Source organism: Armigeres subalbatus, chromosome 3 (genome assembly GCF_024139115.2).
Source record: "Armigeres subalbatus isolate Guangzhou_Male chromosome 3, GZ_Asu_2, whole genome shotgun sequence".
In the NCBI taxonomy this organism is placed as follows: domain Eukaryota; kingdom Metazoa; phylum Arthropoda; class Insecta; order Diptera; family Culicidae; genus Armigeres; species Armigeres subalbatus.
The window spans coordinates 232,068,210-232,088,156 of NC_085141.1; the positions used below are offsets into that span (position 1 = coordinate 232,068,210).

The 19,947-nt window shown below is 42.6% G+C and overlaps 1 pseudogene; it reads left to right on the forward strand.

The window, feature by feature from the left end:
* The first annotated feature begins 220 nt into the window (after positions 1 to 220).
* LOC134219451 (uncharacterized) lies at positions 221 to 5,516 on the forward strand (annotated as a pseudogene).
* Positions 5,517 to 19,947: the final 14,431 nt, after the last annotated feature.

Sequence of the window (19,947 nt, forward strand, 5' to 3'; positions counted from 1 at the left end):
CCCCGAACAGAAACAGACGACGAGCTACTTGTACCCATGTAGCTATATCTCCAAGTGCTGTTGTGGGAGCGAGGTCAATATGATTTTCCAGCCAGCAAAACACAATACCGAATGCGTATAAATAGGAAAACAAGTGTACCATGCAACGTGTGTTCCGGTCTGCATAAGCATATTTATGAGTGCAAATCCAGTGCATAACTGCACGTAACAATTTTAGAACATGGCCGGTCACTTGACCGAAGCCCAGTACCATTGTCCTGAGCCGTATCCCAGTATGGAGGAATTAATGGTTATGGGTGAGCACTTTTGTATCATGGATAATATCCCGGTAACTAACCGGCAGCTTAAATGTGTGTGCTCAAAAATGAGCACAAATCCGAACTTGCCGGTAGCCTCAATTGTTTTCAAAGAGCCAAAATGCAGACATTTTGTGAAACAAAATACTAATTATCAAAGGGTTACATTGAAATCCAAAACGCTTTTTTGTTGGGGAAATTCAATATTTAGTCTTGTACCTCATATCTTTAAACTGAGCTTAATTTTTTGTGGGCCAAAAAAAATGAGCAAAAATGAATTTGTGAGTGCAGCGTCGTATAAGTATACACCCAACCAAAGATTGCCACATTTTATCTTGCATTAGTTTCACGTACAGTTTGTCACATCCTACGACAAATACACAGATTGCATTAAGTAAACGGCAGGCCCTTGAATTTGGTCCCCGGTCAAGAGAAAATAAGAACTGGTTATGTGTTTGTGTCTACATTGAATCAATTTTTACACTCCGCATCGAGGAGTGAAATGTTGTATACTTCGACAAACTCAGCAACCTTTCAAAAAAAATCGGTCAAAGACGGGTGTTGAACCCGGGCCCTCCACACATAGTGCATCTAGGCTGATGCGCTTACCATCTGGACTATATATCAAGACAAAATTTTCAAAACGACTTACGGAAACCTTCACCTACCTATAGGTCATTGCACGAATCTTTGCTATCTCTTTCCCACTTGATAAGAATTAGAAAACAACAGGACCACTACCTGTCAAATTTGACAAGTACTGGTCCTGTTGTTTTCTAATTTTCAACTGGTGGAAAAGAGATATGATGACGTCACCGTGCAATGGAGTATTGGTGGTGTTGGTTTGCGTGGGAGAGCTATCAGATTCGTCAAATCGTCGTTTGAATCTTTGTTTACAAAAGCAGATAAGTCGTTTTGAAAATTTTGCCTTGATATCATATGAGGAGAGTCGCGACCAAAGGCAATCATAATCCACGTTTCATGCTATGTGGATGTGATAATCATAATATAATCTCAAGTGGAAGGGTAACAAGGACAGCAATGAGTGATACGAGTTGAATCACGGGACTGACACTTGTATTTCTCCACCATATTTAGTTCGTTTCGTAGCCTACATTGAAAATTCCGCACTGATAGCCATAAGGATAATCACGGGAAGGAAAGAGGTAGGTACGGTCCAGACTGACAGTTCCATAATCGAAAAGCAGAAGAAAAGAGACTGCATCTATATTACAACCAAAACATCAGACCCCCGAGTGGAATAAGCACCAAGCCAATTTGTGTCCTTTTCCGTCATCAAGCTAAATGGAATCGGGAAGATTAAGGGCCGATTTCTTCACCTACGCTTAGGCCTTAAACCAGGTTTAAGTGTATGGGTATAGTGTCACCGATCAGTTTCATTGTTAGAAGTATTAGCTATTAGAAGTATGAGCTCGTACATAAGCTCAAGGCTTATGAGTAAATATGAAATGTTGCGTTATGATTTATTTTATTGAATTTTGATTTATTTTGTTTTATTGATTACAGTCCGACTGGAGTGTTTATTGTATGTGTTTGTAGTGTTCTTAAGGTGTGTTGATCAATAAGGAAAAGACAATCAGTCACTAAAGACCAGTTGGTATTCCAAACCCATTTCTTCAGGCCGAATACTAAACTACCTGTCTTTCCACCCGATGAACATGAAGCTAAACGTGGCAGCCAACTTCATCAAACGTGTGACCATGCTATCAATGAACGCCACATTAGCACAACAGAAGCAGAATATCTTCCAAACACTACGACTGAACAACTACCCATCATCATTGATAAGTAGAATCATCAATCGGATCAACAACGACAACCCACACACTCCAACCGCAGCACCATCGCTAAGATCAACGCATACACGACCTACGCCAACCCCATCCGCATATGTGTCTATACCACCACCGCACCAACATATCTACCGCCGCCTCTATCACCACCTCCACCGCCACCACTACATCCACCGCCACCACCACTTCCGCCTACGCATTCATTTCATTTATTCAGACTAAGGCCGAAGAGGCCTGTGCGGTATATAAGAGTCTTCTCCATTCGGCTCGGTCCATGACTACACGTCGCCAACCACGCAGTCTACGGAGGGTCCGCAAGTCATCTTCCACCTGATCGATCCACCTTTCCCGCTGCGCACCTCGCCTTCTTGCCCCTGAAACTCGAACTACGCACATCACCCATCCATCGTCGCTTTGATCAACCGTGTTAGTTTATCCGGAAATCAGTGTTCGTTCATTAGCTGCCATAGCTGGTCCCGATCGATTGTATCATATGCGGCTTTGAAGTCGATGAATAGATGATGTGTGAGCACGTTGTATTCGCGGCATTTCTGCAGTACTTGGCGAATGGCGAACACCTGGTCTGTGGTGGAGCATTCGCCCATAAAACCCGCCTGGTGATGCCCCACGAACTCCCTGCTAGTCGACGGCATAAAATTTGGGAGAGCACCTTGTAGGCGGCGTTCAGCAATGTGATTGCGCGGTAGTTACTACAACCTAGCTTATCGCCCTTTTTGTAGATGGGACACACGACACCTTCCATCCTCTCCTGCGGCAAAACTTCCTCCTCCCAAACCTTGGTAATGACCCAGTGCAGCGCTCTAGCCAGTGCCTCACCACCGTGTTTAAATAGCTCTCCTGGTAGTTGGTCAACCCCAGGGGCTTTGTTGTTCTTCAGCCGGCCAATCTCCTCCTGGATTTCCTGGAGATCCGGAGCCGGTAGAATTATGTCCTGCGCGCGTTCCCCCAGCTCGTTCGTAAGAAGGTTCCCGTTTATGTCCTTACACATATCAGGCTGTGGCACGTGGCCCTTACGTGAACGGCTTAACTTCTCATAGAACTTTCGTGTGTTATTAGCGTGGTACAGTTGCTCCGTCTCTTCACGGTCTCGATATTCCTGCTGACGGTTTTTCCTCCGGAAAATCGAGTTTTGTCTGTACCGCGCCTGTTTATATCGTGCCTTGTTCGCCCTCGTGCGGTGTTGCAGCAATCTCGCCCATGCTGCATTCTTCTCTTCTACTAACTGCTCACATTCGCCGTCATACCAGTCGTTTCTTTGATCCGGGGGCAAATCCGGGTCTGATCCGCCTACGCAATCATCGCCGAATCAAATATCACCCGCTACCCCTGAACCACAACAGAAGAATGATTTCATCTACAGATCATTGCCAAACATTCCCATCCTGAGCCACGCAATTTCCAAAATTTTAAAAACCGATTATCCTTCAGTTAGATTAGCTACAACAACAGTAAGATCAACTAAAAATATTCTAGGAAAAGTCAAGGATCCTATAGGGGAACAGGTGGTAAAATGAACACGTTAAGGACTTGCGTTGAATTCAATCATAAAACGAGGATAATTTGCTAGTTTTGCCACTTGGTTCAGAAATTTAACTCATATTCTTATTGTACAGAACATTTTTTTCGCTAATAAGCATTGTTTTATATAGTTTTTCATCGAAATAAAAAACATCGAAATTTCGTATGTACAAAAATAGTGCGGGTAAAATGAACACTGCTTGATGGTAAAATGAACATCGCTTCTAAAACCCTTTTGAAACATTTAATTTTCTTTCTCTAACTCTAGCACTGTATATATAACTAGTTAAGATTATGAGAGCCTTTTGAAAAATCGGGTATAATGTTTGAAAAGCTTTTAATTATCAATATAATAAAAAGAAGGAAAAAAGTTTTGAAATATCAGATATTTTTAAATTAAATTTACATATTCAAAATTTTATCTTGGTTATTTGATATGGTTTGTTTCTTGAACTTCCGCTTCACAATTGCACAACTTTTACCATAAATTTGTGAAAGTTTAATACAAGTGTTCATTTTACCCCCATACGTGCCTTATGATAAATAACGCTTCCTCTAACTATGCAAACCAATAATTTTACTATTTCCCCCTGCATCATCTTTGTGAAGGTTGTCCTATTTGCCGCTGTGGTTAGAACAGGTTTGAATTAACGTTATTATGAATTTATTAGGAACTAAAGCTTGCGGAAAAATGGTTAAAAATTAATCAGACCCTATGTTTACGGCCTCGTTTGATATTTTGGATAGTAATAGCTATTCGTTCGGTCTCAAAACCAAAATATTAGCTCAGGTACCTTATTTTATTTCGAGGAAAGCGTGTGTATAATTAACATACGCCTAAATAGTGTTTTAATATAAATATAGCGAACTGTTCATTTTACCACCTCTTCCACTACCAACTTTAGAACGACATAACATTATTTACAGTATACCATGTTCCGACTACAATAATGTATACATAGGCATGACCACCAATCATCTTGAAAAGAGATTAAGTGACCATAAATCGAACATTAACCAAAAAATACAAATTCAACAAAATACACCTCCAAATAATATCCCACAAGCCACTACAGCATTGGTACAACATATGGTCGAGCATAAACATATTTTTGATCTCGATAGTACACAGATATTAGACATAAAACATCCACCTTACCTATATTAGAAATGTGCCACATCACCAATACCAACAATACGGTAAACTACAGAACAGATGTAGATGGGTTGAACGCAACGTTTGCTGGTATTCTACACACTGTTTAATCCAACTCTCTCGCAGTAAAACAGAACACAATATTACAACCAACGACACAAATGAGTCGATATAGCCAAGCCACCATTGTTACTCACCACTATTTTTCAAATTATCCGTTTGTCAAGTCATTAAGTTAAACAGTGTCTCATCTAATGTAAAAAATATGTTAATGGCAATCAAATTATGTGTAAGTCTTATACTTTACAAATGTTTAAGTTTCTGGTGAATAATTTGGTATGCTTGTTGTGCAGGTTCAAATACCAGAAGCTCCAATCCTAGCATATATGTTTATAGTTGTTGAGTGTACGAAGAACGGCAGACAGCGTATGTTATTATTAATATTATTATTGTCTTTATTAAAGAGACTTTCAGCCCGAGGCTGGCTCGTCTCCGACAGCGTATGTTAAACCGATAAGTTTTGTTATGTTACGTGATCTTAATTGTTCACTCTGTTTTAGTTTTCCCTTGAAAAAGACCCAATAAACGGGCCGAAACGTCGGATAATGCGAATATAAACCCGTTTAAATATATGACTGAAAAAGCCGAAATATATCAATTTTGTTTTATTTTATCTCGTTTCAGAGAGCGAATAATGGCGCTTTAGCCTAGGCATAAATGCAAGGATATATGAAAGAAATACCTGTGTCCCATCCCTGGAAATTATATCAGCAAATTATATGACACTAATCTTCTTAGCAATGTCACTCCCAACATTACCTTTTCAAATACCCCCTGAATGTGAAACGGTTGGTACGACTGTCCCCGTTTCTTTCTTTCGTGAATTCATAACTCAAAGTTGATCATGTTATTCATTACTGCACACTTAAATTGATAATTTCAGCTCGGTAATTTTTTTTACTGGTTTTATCCTGTAAAAACTAATTTATACTGGAAGCTCGGTTAATAGTTGAAAAATTACTGACAACTGTAATATTGTTCACCGAACCCTCTGTAAAATGAAATGTCAAAAATGTCAACAACCGAGCTTCTCGGTTTTTATAGATATTTTTATATTTTTACCGTGTTCAGTAATCAATTTTACCAACGTCGTTAAAATTTAAACCGAGTTCTCAGTTAGCAGTCATCTTTCGTGATACTTTAGAAAGCGCCATTTTTCAAACATCTCCTCGTGTTCCAAAGAAAAGGAGGGCGAGCAAAAATACTAGATACTTTTTTCCGTTTTTAATCGAAAGAATTTTCAGCCCTAGGATGGCTCACCTCTTAACAATACTATAGTCTATAGATACTATAGATACGAATGATTATAAATAATAAACGTTTTGTGTGGTAAGTAATACGATTAGGCAGTAACTTCAAATCATATAGATTTTCACGAGTTTTTTTTTTAAATTATATTTTCAGCAGTGGCTAAATTTTCCCCGATGTTACATTTAACACTTAGGAAGGGCGTTACGCCCCGCCGAACTTCCAGTTTTTCACCAAGATCGGAGTTTTTTTTTCATAGAACCGGGATTTGCGGAACGTGCATATACGTACAACAGACAACGTTTATGAACAAAACAGTATGTGCAATAAAACATGTCCAATTTACCATTTGTTTTTATTCTTTACGACAAAATTAAAAAGAAAAAAACAAAATTGCAATTCGCTCGGTATTTTTTTACGGGAGCACCGGTAAAAAAGTACCGAAAAACTGTAAAAAGAAGTACTGAGAAATCAGCAAAACTGATTTTTTGACAGGTGAACGAGCAGGTAAATAACCGAAATGTTTTACCGATTGCTCAGTTGATTTTACAGAACATTTCTGTAAATTTTGACATTTCATCGAATAAAATACAGTACCGAGGACTTGGTTATCGATGTGGTTTACCGAGCTGACTACCGAGAGCTCAGCTGTTGAGAATTCGGTAAACTGATAACCAAGCCCGGCAAAAAAAATTAAGTGTGTGATTAATCTGTTTGCCGGGAAGTCATGAATTATCTCCCAATTTCAATTGAACAAGGTAAGGAAAAGATAATATCTGAACTAATTAGTAGAATATAGAATAGTAAAATAGAATAGAAGTTGCATAGGTCACATCACTTTTCATGTGCATACCGATCTATGTTTCTGATTACCCCACCCAACGAATACAACTTCCTTCCCGTGGTAATTGCGGAGATGCAGAGGTATTCTGTTTCTGATCACCCCACCCAACGAACACAACGTCCTTCCCGTGGTAATTGCGGAGATGCAAAGGTATTCTTGGTCTCTAGTGGCAACAATAACTACACACTAGATTCTCTTCCTTTCCAAACTGACTGTAAGGACTTGGCCGGCGCCGTTATTGGTCAACATGTGCGAGCTGCTGAAACGTACATAGTAAACCCCGACCACTATTCACTTGGATCGACGTACAATTTGCCCCAGCACTAATCTATCACGGAGTAGCAACCATTGATATGTACAGTAGAGTGATTCAAATTTTGACTTTTTCGCTCCCCTATCCTTAAACGATTGTTTTTGCTATTTTAATAGGCCTCCCAAATTTTTAGCTGATTTGGATGTAATTTGGTTGTGCACGTGCCGTTTGAAGGTTATATGAAAATTATTATGAGAATTGCCACTTATGTAAGGGATCGTTTCGTGAAACAGCCCAGAATCTATTTTAATATATTTAACGCATCGCCATCATAGAATAGATCCTAAGCTGAAAGTCAGTTGTTGTTGCGAAGCAACCTGATTTTTGTGAGCAAAATTATAAAGAAAACAGAAATGCTCATTATTGATATTGATGTTATTCTTTTACGTGTTAAATTTAATTTCTCACAATTCAGTATTTCCCTAATAACTTTTGTTGCCAACATCAAATCGTTCGACGATGTTTTCCCTTGTTAAATTTTCTATGTTCCTAACGTATTCTTACAAAAGTTACTGTTTTCATAGTAATATTCATACAAGCTTCAAACTGCTTGTGCTCAGTCAAATTACATTCAAATTAGCTAAAAATTTAGGACAATTATTAAAATGGCAAATGCCAGCATTTTTAGTCCACTAAACCTTTTATTCTAACTTATATTAGGCAAAATTGTTCTCAAAATGTGAAATATTGCACATTTTGTTTTTCCTACGCTACGGCTCTGATAGTAGGATTCACTTTTTTGGCCAAAAATACCGACTAAAATAAAAACTCCCCCTAAAAAATTAGAAATCTCCATAAAACATTAGGAAATTGCCAATATAGAAATCAGGGTGTGAACGATAATAAATAAATATAAAATTTCAACGAATAATGGACAATTTCCATAAACAATCAAACAGTTTCCACAAAACAAAAATAAATGAGCACTTTTAAAAGCAAAAGTTGCAATTATGAAAGAAGAATTTTCCATAAAGAAATCAAAATGTTCAGCGGAAAAAATACAAAATTTCCATAAATAAATCAATATTAGCAATGAATAATTGGAAAAAAATTTCACAAAATAATTTTTTTTTTTTTCATCAAAAATTAAAAACTTTACACGAAAAAATCAAAAGAAATATGAAAATTTTCATGAAGAAATATAAAACAAGCATTAAAACTTTTTCCATAGATGATCCCTTCTTCCAAAGCGTTTAAAGTTCATGGAAAATTTCATAAGGTCTATGTCGCAACTTATCGTTCGACCGCACCACACACTCGATCTCAACAGAAGCTCGTACCTATGTGATCCAAACCACCTTGATGGGTATTGAATGGTCTGTGAAAAGAAACGTGACGTAGGTAAACAGACAACTATATTGTGTAAAAATTGAAAAACATTTCTGGATGCCTAGCTGCTCAAATCGTTAGAAAGGATAAAATTCGATATATTCTCTAGCTAAAACTAATTAAAATTAGAAGTGCTAATAATTGGATTGAGTGAATATAGTTGTCTTGATTCTTAATAGTCTAGTAAACGGAATTGCTAAATCTAGTTAGTACGGATGTGTCAATCTTGGTTAGTACATGAAGTGTGGAATGTAACTGATGTAAATTTATTAACTTAATTGCTATTTACTAAGATACTAGTTTAAACCTACGGAAACATGCAATAATTACTAACTACAAGCTAAAGAGACACTGAAAGCAGTAGGTAACATGCATATGAAGTTTTGTGAATTAATCTAACCTACAGTTTGAAATTCTAGCAATTCCATCACGGATCAACGATCTAAACAGAAGAGGAATAAGTAAACACACTAAACGTAAGATTTTCTTCCATATAAGTTCCATTATAGTTGTATTATAATCTGTCATATTTATACAAATAATTGTTAATGGTCGTCAACCCGTCAATTGAACATTTCTTCGGTAGGAATTTTTTAACGCCGTCATTGTCGGGAACGTCGTCATCGTTACAAATACACGTTAAGAAATTGGAAAACCTGTGTTTTTCGTTGCAAGTCGCAACAGTCTATTTCTTTTTAGTAATTCAACCTTCCCAAAATACTGAGGGGGCGAAAAAAAATTTGTTTTAATGTCTTTATATATTTTTTAATTTTGAACTTTATGCATCACTGTTCATATCTTGATACAAAATATATCATTCATAGACCATAAATGTCCCCCAAGAGTATTTTAAATGAAAATACGGGCATATATCTCTATCGGCATAAATATTCTATATCCAATCCTCACAGATTCCGTCTAAGCTTCCTTTCAATATATGGTGGACCCATTTTCATCCACGTTTTCGAACATCTATTGTTATCGGTATTTGATGGCTTCTATGTTGCTCGGCACTGTAAGGCCGTGCGAATTATAAATTTAAGGCATCATCTGCGTTATCTATGCCTAAACACAACACGCTTCACGATAGAGTGGTACATTCGAGTTTTGGTGAGTGGATCAATCCGGTTGAGTCTCCAAATATTTCGAAAACTCGCGAAAGTAGCCCCAGCCTTTCTGACTCATGGTTCCAAATCAAATCAAATCAGAGTCGTCTAGATGTTCCACAACAATAAACTGCAAAAGCACCTCAAGGTATGGTACACGGTCAATTGCACCCACCAAGATCTTTTCGATTACGCTGAGAAGTAACAGTGCAGATGAAATGCATCCTTGCCTCGCATCAGCGACTACCTTAATGAGGTCAGTTAAAGCTCTGACCCTATTTGAAAATCTGTGCCAAACAGACAGCATAGGGTTACCTCCGCCGACTGCCGATCGACTTTGGGGCCCCTTTAGATTTCCTGCTTCGGATGGATGCTTTTTGAAGAATGCTGGCTAAGACTTGAAGAAGTTGTTCGAAGTTGTGGAACCAACATTTCAGCTTTTCAAAGTTATGAGGCAATAATCTTGCAATAATAACGCTTGTTGCAGCCTGGGAGCTGCGGACTCGATCGAATCCAGTTTTCAAGATATTTTGCTTGATATTCGCAAATTTTCTCTCGGTGTTCAATGTACACGTTACGATTTTCTCACATTGAATTATCATTGTGTTTATCTTTATAAAATTAATTACAAAGATTTCGTCAATTTACTGCATCGCATAAATTAACGTGTCGAATATTAAATTAATTCATACCCTCCACTTATTTTGAATCCGTCGATATATTTAAAATAATGCCAGAAAATTGAAATTTGTTCAAAATGAGCTATATTTAGTATGAGTTGATTTATACGTGTACTCTTTCGGCTGCGCTCAAAATGCACAAAACCTCTCTCGATGCGATGGATACTTTTTGACAGCTTACTTTGGAGATTCTTTGGCACTCGTTTTGACTCTATCCGCAGCTCCCAGGTTGCATTTCTTCATCAACCAGGATGTCCACCCACGCCTGTTGTCTGCAGCAACGCCCGACTCCCACTTACAGAGATACATTCTGTAGACGGGACTCGTACTTTACTCATCTGATTACTCCCGTTCCTCAGCCATTGCTTCCATACGCTTCTCAATCTTCAGTCGGGTTACATCTGTAATCCATTCTATTCGCTGAGTGCGCAGCTCATCCAAGTTGATCTCGTCGGTTTAGATGAAAGTATTCTTCGCCGCCCACTTCTATTCTACGCTGCCACCTTCCAGAACATCCACCACCTGAGTTCCATATTCTTCAACGAACGATCTCTTCACAGCTGGATCTTCTAGTCGGTCTATGCTAAATCGACACCCGAGTGAATTCTCCTCCCGCTGAATTTTGGAAATGCGTGGTCGGATCTTGCAAATTAAAAGATGATAGTCAAACTGCGTTCATAGCTGCGTTCATTACGGACTCAGGAAGGCATCGTCTCCATTTTCAGGTGATCCATTTCCAGAGGAGCTAAGTACTAGTCCTGACAACTGAAAGAATAGTAAGTCAAACACTGTCCCCAACGATGAAAGGAAAGCCGCAACAACCGGCGATAATCGCCTCCTCTACGATATTTTACGACGCCTGATTGGAGCAAGTACGCCAGAGAAAGACGCGACATGTCAGTCACTCACCGATCCAAACGATCAGCTGAAACGTTGGTTCTACCACTTAGAAGAACTTTTTCTAGTTTTGACGACTTATCCTAATTCAGATATAGGAAAAGGTTAACAATTCTCGAACGGCAGGAAAAAAGATATCGCCCGGATGATCATGTGAGAAGCATACTGTCATCATCCTGGAGTAGGTAAATGAATTTCAAGAGTCCCTCCATTTGGTACTGATTGACCACGGAAAAGCCTCCGATCGTCTGAATCACGAAAAACTAGGGTTTCCATTTCAGGGAAATCATATTTCCCGGGATTCCCGATTCCCGGGATTTATGTATCAGTTTCCCGAATTTCCCGGGAAATGAGCATTCTAAAATATGTTGTAATAATTTTCTTATTTTTTTTAATTTGATGATAACGGATTTTGGGGTATCAATTACATTTTTTTACTAGCATCATCTAACTATTTATTTCACTTTTGAAGTTTAAGAATTCAAGTTATAACTGAAAATGTTACAGAATCATAAGGTGCATTCCAACATACGTGTTGACGAGAGGCAAGACAAAGAACCAGTTTGTATCTATCGTTCGTTTATTCAGTAGTTTCAAACGTCGGTAAGCGTTGAAAAGTCGAAATAAAAATTTAGTGTCTGTGGTGAAACAGCAGAGCTACCAATGTTCGCAGATTCAGACAATAGCAGTGACCGCTTTGGCATGTTTGTCTTATTATTGCCAAAGGTTTTTTAAGACCTTCAATCCTTTTTGATTCAATTCCCGAACAGACTCATATTCCGAAGACTCGTTTGTATTTTGCGATATTTCGGAAATATTTCATTAGTGTATTTTATAATATTGGTGGGCTAACAGATCTTGATGGAAAAACAGATTTTAGGTCTTTAGTATGCGATCATTACAACTGTCTTACAAAAAATACTCGCAAAACTTTTGCAATTTGATGCGTACTGTTTGACTGAAAAAAATGTTATAGTTAGGATCATTAAAGTACGACAATCAAGCACTCGCCTGAGAACTCTTTTTTTTTTCGAATGGAAGAATTCTCATTACAAATATTTCATTCATCTGCTTTAAATACAAAATGTGTTCAAGTGAACGTACATGAATAAAAATAGTTTATCCTGCAAAGTTGACCAGACGATTCTATGCACTAAAAAAAGTCGTCGAGTATAAGAATAGTTCATGTTAGGAATATTTTGGCGATAATAGAAGAGAATCTCTCGAAGCCATCGTTGTCCAAAAACTGGAAAAAATGCGGATACAACCTGAAAAAGTTTTCAAAAAAAATATTGAAAAGTAGCACATAGTTTAGCTCATCAGGACACTGCAGATCTTACTCTTGAGCCAGAGCAGATGCTGATACTTATGACATGGCGAACGTATTGTAGAACGAGTTAACGATTTTCGAACTGAACAAAAACTTTCTCAGGCTTTCAACAAACCTTTCATCATTTGAGGACAAAATATCAAGCCTCCCTGATGTCGAATGTATGTTTACAAAACCATATTTTACGACAAAATTTAAACTACGATTTTGAATAAGTTTCGAGAGATTTCTTTATCCCGGTAAATTATTATTTCATTTCCCGTTTCCCGGGAAGTTGATTCCCGGGAAAAATGGAAGCCCTACGAAAAACTGAGGGGCGTCTCTAGAAGCAGGGGAGGTCGAGACAAAATCGAGAGTCCAGCATGGATGTATTATATCTCTGTTGCTGTTGCCCATAGAAATCGACGCGCTAGCAGATCACCACCATAGAGCAATCGTACTACCTCGACCCAGATGACGATATTGCAGTACTAACGCAACAGTGGAGTAAACTGAATGACCTGGTTGAACGTTCAACATCAACAACAACAACACCGAATCATTGGATGTGAACAACTCCAACTCCAGAATAGCCGGGCAAACAGGTCTAGGCAATGCATTGAACCCCAAATACTCAACTCTGATGTGGAATCTGTGATGTTATACGACAGTGATACTTGGAGCGGAGGCGAAATCTGCAACCAAGCGCTGGAATGCGGCAGAACATCGCAACAAGGGCAGACCAAGGATCTCCTGGCGACGTAACCCTAACAGAGAAATAAATTAAGTCGATAGGAATCAGGGCCCAATTCAAGGATGCAGATCTTTTACGTTGGCCCTATGTTCCCCAAAAAGTGTTCAGAGCACAAGAGTACCACATGTACGTTGGGCTGAGAAGGAAACCAATGTTCCACGTAGCCCATGTATTGTGTAACTTTGATTAGCTATGTTCACAAAGCCTATTGCATTTATTTGGAAACTGTTTGGAAGAATGTTTTATTTTTCATAAATCAATTGGAACTGTAATTCTCAAAAAGAAAGGTTATTTTCAGTGTATCGTACCTTTGGAGTAAGGTAAACGAAAATCTGCAATCAGGCGGCTGAGAAGACATCTAAGATCGTGTGGGGGTCGGGAAGCGCTCAGGCAGCGATCGCCGTCCATGAGCCGAAATGACCTCCTTACGACTATACAGAAACCCCCGCAGCTCATCCGCGCATGTTTCTTGTATGGGTGAGTTGAAAGGACATTGCATCCTCTCTACGAGTTTGTCCGAGGTCGTATCCTTGCCGCTAACAAGTAGCATGGCATTCCAATAATTTTAGGATCGTGGGCATGCTGATATGAAGTGCTTCACCGATTCTACTTCAGACGTCGCCTAAGTATTCCGTAAAGTCCGGGAAGTCTGCTGCGGAAGCTGCGGGAAGCTGCGACTACTTCGGGGGGGGCTGTGCTCATGCACTTCTTCTAAAATTCCGGCCCCTAGCTTAGGCTAGTTCGCCGACTGGCTTGCTGAGATCCACTGCTACGTTGTCTCGATCCCTCGGCGGTCGTACCGCAAACTTCCTCACTCGAATCCTCCTGACTTCCCCCGGCGTCGAGGGTGGTCCACCAGTTCCGGTGAAGGAAACTTCCGCACTGATGGTGCCCCGACTACCGGCGGCTATCGCAGGGGACGCTTTCGCGCATTGCGCCGTCTTCGTCTTCGGGTTGCAGAGGTGGTCCGACAGTTCCGGTGGTGGATGACATCCGCACTGGCGGTGCCCTACATACCCGAAGCACTTCCTTCTTCTTTCTTCTTTCTTCAGCAGGTTGGCAATTCAAGTGCCGAGGTCGGTCCAACGATTCCGGTTGGCAGAAGACTTCCGGTTCGCTGGCGCCCCGACGACCCGAAACCAAACACTGCTCACTGTGCTGGATTTCGCTCCAAACCGACGCTTATTTGCTGGTCCCTTCTCCATTGACGCTGCAGCTCTGACAGTATTTGCGTCACGACTCTGCTTACTGCATTCCACGTACCCTCATCGCGACACATTCGCTCTGTGATGTTGTCCGCCCGTAGGGCAGGCATTCCTCTACGTACTTCAGCAAACCTTGGGCAATCGAATACCACGTGTTCTGGAGTCTCCTCTATGTTGATACACGCCGGGCAGGATGGCGATGACGCATGGCCACACCGATGCAGATAGTGACGGAAACAGCCATGTCCGGAAAGGAACTGTGTGAGGTAAAAGTTCACCTCTCCATGCTCCCTATACACCCACGTCGACACATTGGGGATGAGCCGGTGGGTCCACCTTCCATTATCCGCATTGTCCCACTCCTGCTGCCACTTCACCATAGAGTCCAGTCTCACCGTCTTCCTCACATTTCTGGTATCTCTCCGTTGGTAACACTCGATATCCTCTGCTAGGGTTATGCAGATTGGAATCATCCCTGCGATAACGCAAACTGCCTCCGAGGAAATGGTTCGGTACGCACTCGCGACTCGAACGGCCATTAGGCGAAACACGCTGTTCAACTTTCTGCGGTTACGTTTCGTCTTGAGCGCAGCTCCCCAGGCTGGAGCTCCGTACCTCAGTATCGAGGATGCTACTGCTGCCAGAAGACGCCTACTGCTGCTTTTAGGACCACCCACGTTCGGCATGATCCTTGCAAACGCACTGACCATTTTAGATGCCTTTTCGCAGGAATAGTCTACATGGGTGTTGAAATTCAACCGGTCGTCGATCATCACTCCTAGATGCCTCAAAGCCCGCACGGACGGTATGTTGTGCCCTCCTATGGTAAGCTGGATCCGCTGGATCTCGCGGCAGTTGCTAACCAGCATCACTTCTGTTTTGTGGTGAGCAAGCTGCAGTTTGACTCCATTCATCCAGTTTTCAACTGCGTCGGTCGTCTCCGCCACCAGCATTTCTACCTCTTCCAGCGACTCTCCGGTTATCGTTAGAACGACATCATCCGCGAATCCGAAAATCTTCACGCCTTTGGGCAACTTCAGTTTTAGAACTCCGTTATACATAATGTTCCACAGCGTCGGGCCTAGAATGGAACCTTGCGGAACACCTGCGGTGACCCTAATCGACTTCTGCCCAGAATTCGTTTCGTAAACCAGGATCCGGTTCTGGAAGTAACTTTCAATGATTCTACACAAGTAGTCAGGAACCCGCATACCGTGCAGCGCTGCGGCGATAGCCTCCCAGCTGGCACTGTTAAAAGCGTTTTTGACGTCAATCGTTACTACAGCGCAGAATCGATTGCCGCGCCTCTTCTTCTTGGCCGCTTTCTCCGAAACTTCAATGACCGTCCTGATTGCGTCCACCGTCGATCTGCCTTTTCGGAATCCGAACTGCATTTCCGATAAGCCAGTCTCGCCTTCAGTGAACTGCGTCAGCCGATTAAGGATAATCCTTTCCAGAAGCTTCCCCAGTGTATCCAGCAGGCATATGGGCCTATACGATGCTGGATTCCCGGCGGTTTCCTGGTTTCGGCAGCAGCACTAGTTTCTGGATCTTCCACCTATCCGGAAAGTTACCATCTGCTAGGCATTTCTGCAGCACCATCCTAAACAAATCTGGAAACGCCAGTATCGCAGTTTTTAGAGCCACGTTTGGAATTCCATCCGGACCCGGAGCTTTCTTCATCTTCAGACCTTTCGCCACTGATGACAGCTCGTCGTTGGAGACTTGCATACCTGCAATGGTTACTCCGTCTTCATCTACGTACGGTGTAGGTGGCCACATCGTAGAATCATGCTGCGGGAAGAGACCATCAACGATGATCTTCAGCTTGTCCGGACACATTTCCGCTGGCGTCGCTGGACCCCTGATCCTCGCTGTTACGACCCGATAAGCGTTGCCCCAAGGATCAGCGTCAGCTTCTCGGCACAACTCCTTGAAGCAGTTGGATTGGCTGACTTTAATCTCCCGTTTGAAGGCCGATCTAGCTTCACGGAAGATTATCTTACGCTCCTCTCTGACTGTTTCAGACCTTGCTCTCTGAAAGTGTCTTCTGGCTCTGAGACACGCAGCACGAAGGCTAGCAAGAGTATCGTTCCACCAGTAATTTAGCCGCCGGCTTTTCCTTGGCTCCAGTCTCCTTGGCATCGTCGCATCGCATGCCCTCGCAAGAGTTTCTGTCAGCTCGTCTGCATCGAGATTTGTAGCGCCGCTGTCCGCTCGGAGTGCTTCGATAAAAGATCTTTGTCGAAGTCCTTCGCCTTCCATTTTCGCCCGCTATTCTAATCTCTCGCCGTACCGTCGGCATTCGTGTTCCAACACAATACCGGATCGCCTGATGATCACTATGTGTATAGTCCTCACTAACTCTCCAGTTCATGTTCCTCACCAGCGACGGACTACAGAACGTGACGTCGATGATGGACTCCCTGCCATCTCTGCGAAATGTACTAACGGTACCTTCGTTGCACATCCTGACGTCCAGCTTTGCCAACGACTCCAGCAAACTGTAACCTCTGGGGTTAGTCAGCCTGCTTCCCACTCCACTGCCCAAGCGTTGAAGTCGCCTCCTATGATTACCGGTTTTCGGCCGATCAGCTTCTCCGTGAGTGAGTTCAGCATCCGGTTATACTGCTCCAAAGTCCATCTTGGGGGTGCGTAGCAGCTACACACGAAGATCCCGTTGATTTTGGAGATAACGAAACCTTCGCTTGAGCTGTCTACCACTTCTTGAATAGGGAATTTGCCCATCACTTGGATAGCTGCAATCCCCGATGAATCCGCCACCCAGTTGCCGTTGTCAGGAGGGATCCGATACGGTTCAGCAATAATTGCCACGTCACACATTGCTTCTGTTGTCGACTGCCACAACAGTTGCTGTGCGGTGTCGCAATGGTTGAGATTCAACTGGATGATCTCCATTAATCTCGGCCCGCCATCGCCTTCTTGTAGGCAGGGCATTGAAAGCCACCCGTCATGTGGTCATTTCCATCCTCCGGTTTGCAGAGCAGGCATCTTGGTTGCTTCGTGCAGTCCCTAGCAACGTGTCCTTCTTCACCACATTTCCTACATAGACCGGATCTATCCGGGCCTTTGCAGTTTCGCGCCTGGTGGCCAAACGCCATGCATTTGAAGCATCGCTCCATCTGCTTGGTGACTCGTGGGGCGAATCTCAACGGGCACACCGACCATCCTACTTTTACCTTGCCCGCCTCCACCATTTGGTTGGCAGCCTCTGCTGGTAGTCGTATCGCTGCTACTTGTGTGCCACCGTACGCTCTCCTCAGTCGAACCGTCATTTGCACTTCCCCCAGCTTGCATTGTGAGACCAGTGCATCCCTCAGTTCGTCTTCCGTCGTGATCTCGTCCAGGTCTCTGCACTCGACCACTGCTTCCTGCGTTAGAGCTCTTACGTTACCGTCACTGCCCAATGAATTGGCAATGAGCTCCCGGAAGGCCGAGCTCTTGATCGTGGGATCCTTCTTCAGCTCGAACAGCAACTCCCCCTTCTGGGTACGCCTAGTTCTCACCACTTTCTCACCCAAGTCTTTTAGCTCCGGGTCCTCTCTCACTTTCTTCAGGATCGCTGCGTACGACGTTTTATCGCTCGCTTCTACGATCAGGGCATCACCTTTAACTCTCTCCCGAGGAGAACGACGTTTTTCTTGTTTCTTCTGTTCCTTCCTCTTTTCCACATTCTCCTTCTGCTGCTTCCTCTTCTCCCGCTGGTTTTCCACGGTCTGCCACTCACCATCCTTGACACGTTCCTTCAGAACGCTGGCAAAGTCTTGCACGTTCCGTTGCTTTTTCGTGCCTTCCTGCTCTCCAGGCGAATCCCTTCCTCGTTTTTCCGTGCGAGTGGTTCGGGGACTTTTGGGTGCCTGCTGTGTCTCAACTGCTGTATGCTCCGCCGCATCTTTCAGCACCTTTTCAGCTGCTTCGGCTTTCTTTTTCAGCGCGATCTGTTCGTGTTCGGCTGCTTTACGGCGGACTTAATGCTTGTCACTAGAAGCTTGATCTTCGTGTGAACATTGTGCTTGTCCTTCACGAAGTCATAAAGCTCGTTGACTCGCTTCCGCACCTCCATCAGGTTGGACCTCTCGAATTGTAGCTCCTCCTGAGTCGCACTACTTTCCGATTTTTGGGTGGACACCCTATTCCCGGATCCTAGCTCCTGTTGGCCTGCCTGGTACTCAGCAGTCTTGGCCGTACTACTGGTACTCGCTACTGCTGCCTGCGACATCACTGGAGATCGCTGCAGCTTCCCACTCTTTGCGAAAACATTCGCTCCGCCTGCTCCTTCGTTGTTTGTAGAATTTGTTTACATTTGTAAAAGGGTCCCCCCTCCGGGCCGTTATCTCTACCTATTGTAGATACTTGCCTCTTGTAATCCCATGGGTGCCTTTGTAAACAGTAAGGTTCATGCAAGGGTTGACTCCGGTGCCTTATAACACCGTGTTCAGAGCCGGATCGGTGTAAATCAGGAATGGTGCATCTGAACCTACTACCCACCAGTCTAGGTGACAGGTTTTGAGCGTTACCGGAGGCCTGCCAGGTTGTTTATCGGGACGGAGGCAGACGAACCATTAGCCTGCTTGCCATTTCAAGAAGATGTCACTCTTTTTTACTCAGGAAACAGAATAGCTCGACTGTCAGCCCATATACGCCTAGTCCTATCCATAAACCGAGAATCGTCCAATGTCGTTTGCCGTGACCAGTATACCATAATCAGGATCTTACTGGTATGAATCCTGATGTGCCGGTTGGCACTCCTCTTGGGCTTGTGTGCTTTGAGCGGCGCACGGTCGCTGTGATAGGGCCTGCTTGCAGACACATGCAGCTTTTTATAGAGGATCAACAGAGCCCACTGTCAAACCCCACCACATCCTAGACAGGCCCCTAACTCGCAGTGGCCATAGGGAGGGTCGTCAAGCCCTTGGACAAAGTCCCTGCTGCCCCCTGTGTGTGTGTGTGTGTGTGTGTGTGTGTGTGTGTGTGTGTGTGTGTGTGTGTGTGTGTGTGTGTGTGTGTGTGTGTGTGTGTGTGTGTGTGTGTGTGTGTGTGTGTGTGTGTGCGCAAAACTACTCAACAAAATGTCACTCATTTTTCGGACACTTATCCTCAACCGATTTGCTCGCAACAAATTGCATTCGACGCAGAATCCTGTCCCATTGATTCCTATTTCAAATTGGCCAGATCGGACTATGGGATCGAAAGTTATGGCCAAAATACAAAATCATACGAAAAAATCGCGTAAAAAATGTCACTCATTTTTCGGACACTTATCCTCAACCGATTTGCTTGCAACAAGTTGCATTCGACGCAGAATCCTGTCCCATTGTTTCCTATTTGAAATTGGCCAGATCGGACTATGGGATCGAAAGTTATGGCCAAAATACA